Source organism: Corvus brachyrhynchos, unplaced genomic scaffold (assembly GCF_000691975.1).
Source record: "Corvus brachyrhynchos isolate BGI_N302 unplaced genomic scaffold, ASM69197v1 scaffold661, whole genome shotgun sequence".
Classification (NCBI taxonomy): domain Eukaryota; kingdom Metazoa; phylum Chordata; class Aves; order Passeriformes; family Corvidae; genus Corvus; species Corvus brachyrhynchos.
The window spans coordinates 664,265-667,161 of NW_008236246.1; positions in this window are offsets into that span (position 1 = coordinate 664,265).

The window sequence follows — 2,897 nt, forward strand, 5'->3', positions numbered from 1 at the left end:
TCCTGCCCCTCTGGAAGGGGCTCGAGTCACGCAGCGTCCGCAGCGCTGGTTCGGGGATAGGGAACAGGGCCCTGAACCCGCCCATCACTGGAGGATACTTGAACCACCTCACTGCTGCTCGGGGGGCGTTGGACGGAGAGCACACGGAGCGCGCCCGGAGCGGGCGCGGCGGATCCCCCTCCCCGGTACCCGCGGCGATGCGAGGATGCTCAGGGCGCGTTCAGGAGCCGCCGTAGGGACCCAGCCCCGGTGCACCCACTCGCTCGGCAGACCCTGCCCTACCCCGAGCTCCGGCGCCACTCACAGATCCCGGGGTTGGTTTTCTTGAAAATGCCCTTTTGCAAAGCACAGGGATCCACAGGCTGGGGGAACTGGTCCCTCATCGAGAATCTGATCAGCTCTGTGCTTTCCAAAATGTTACTTTCCATAAAAACCAGCCTTAATCCAACAATTAAATCTATTTGGAAAAAAAGATTGGCCATAAGAGCATTGAAAACTGCCTGTCATGAGCAGACTGGAAATGTGTTTCATTTGGGGTAATGAGGCTGAGTCCCACAGGCTTATTTATTCCTTCCAGACGAGAGATGTTCCTCTGTGTGAGCCGAGCTTTGGTTTTTGTGCATCTCTTCCTCTATCAGAAATCTCTACCCTTTCCTGGAGGGAAAAAAAGTCACTGTGAGGTTTTCCTTTAGAATTTTGTTTTTCCAAACAGTACAGGCAATTCCTGTACAAGGTCTCCCTGTGCTATAGCACAGCCAGCTGAAAAACTTGACAACCTTGGCAGGAGCCCAGAGAGAGGAGAGGCTGGAGCATCTGCCATGGCTCATTCCCCTCAGCTCTTCCTGCAACAGCTCCAGGACACTGCTATTTCTTGAAGCCCTCTGAGGGCTCGTGCTGGGCTTGCCTGAACTGATACATTCAGGCAGGCTGGGATTGAGTTCCAAGTTAAACCAGTAATGTCACATCCCACCCAGACCACTGGCAAATGGAGCCAGGTAATGGTGCTGTACAGAGTTGTTCATGAATTAAAAACCCACTGGAGGGAGAACACGGCCACATGGGGAGTGGGACTGATCTGCTGGGCTGAAGATCTTGCCTTGTTTTATACCTTTTTAGGTGAAATCTTGATTCTTCAGGAATTAGTGCCACCTATGGCACTGCACCGATGGTTTCCAGCCACAGCCACCCCGGGAGCACCATGAAACAACCAGCATCCCAAAAAGCCACACGGGAGGGTGAGGATGGTGTTTCTAGGCCTGCTGTCCAAATGTGCAGGGCACACTGTGCAGATTGATGGGAAGGGGATTGAGAGAGAAGCTGGATTTCTCTTACCTCCACTTTTCCAGAGCTGCTGCTCTGCTGGTGGCTGGGCTGGCTCCTTTCCTGGCAGCACTGCCCATCTGTCCGGTGCCCATGGCCGAGCATGGGTGCCATGGCCAGCTGTGCACTGGCACATGGGGTATGAGGCACTTGGGGACTTTGCCTGAAGTGCAGTGCCTGATAACTGCTTTGAGGTTGTAAAATGTGAAGAGATTCCTGATCTTGTGACAGCCCAGGCTCCGGATCCCTGGGGCTGAAGTGGCTGCTGAAGAGGTGAGGAGCAAAACTGCATTGAAAAGCTCAAGTTTTATTCAATGCAAACCAGATACCATTAGAGAAATTTCCTTGTGCTCACTGCTGGCGAAGACTGCCAACCCCAAATCCTATCTTGTAACTGTCAAGAGCCCAGAGTGGGGATATCTGCACTTGGGGTAGGTAAAGCTCTCCCAGCCGTGGCTCACTGCTGAGGAAAATCCTTCCCCCCTTTTTGTGACCATAAAGGGAATTAGAGATCTTGTCTAAATGTGCTATGAGACTTCTCTGTGTCCTGTCAGATAAAAACCAGGCAGGGACAGCAGTGGGGATGTGCAGCTGTGCCTGTTTTACTCTCTCACGGTCTGGGAAGGGGCACCTGTACCCTGTAAAACACAACGGGGAGCAAGCTGTGCCCCTGGTGCCCATCCTCCACCACATCCACTCACTGGTACCACCAGGTAACACACCTTGTCTGAAGAGACAGAGACACTGCAGCCACCACGGCTGTGGCAGCCCAAAGCCAGCACATGCTCCTCCATGGACCACAGGGCTGCCTGGCTCCTGCAGCTCCTGCCAGCAAATATCCTGCATTATGGGTGCCGAGGTGTGAGGCTGCAGTTTGTGGAGCCAGAATTTAAAGGGAGACTCAGGAACTGGAAATTCACAGCAAATGCTACCACTTTGCCATTCTTTTCTGCTGGGTACTTTTCTCTTTCCCCCCTGCAAAGCAGCAACAAAATACCAGGACAAGGTGGTTACACAGGGCAGGTGGAGCACTGGTTTTACTCTGTGTCTTTTTTCCTGGATCTTGGAAGAACAGAGCTGCTCCTGTGCATCATTCTGATGAAACACTGAGGAATGTCTGCTTTGCTAAAGCCTGAGATCCTTACACAGAGATTTAGGACAAGCATTTCACAAAACTTGGAGGTACAGGAAGCACAGGGAGAGGAGCCCAGCACCCTCTCTGCTGGGTGCCAAGGTGTGTAACTGCTTGGGGGGTGTGTGTGTGCGTGTGATGACTGTGGAGGTCTCTGGGCTTCCACCCACCCTTGTGGAAAAAGCAGGTCAGCAGAGAGCCCTTGTGCATCCTCTGTGCTTAAACTGGCCCTGGAGCTTGGGCTGCTCCTGGGATCTTGCAACCCATGTGGGATGTGAGTTCCCCCACACCGGCGAGTTCACCCCAGGGTGCTGTGAGAGCTGTGGGTTCGGCCCCTCATGGCGAGCAGCCCGACTCAGAGTAACACGCAGGGCACCAGGAGCAATCCTAGAGCAGCGACCAGGCCACTGGTTTCAACAGCTTCTCAATGGATTCATGCTGAGAA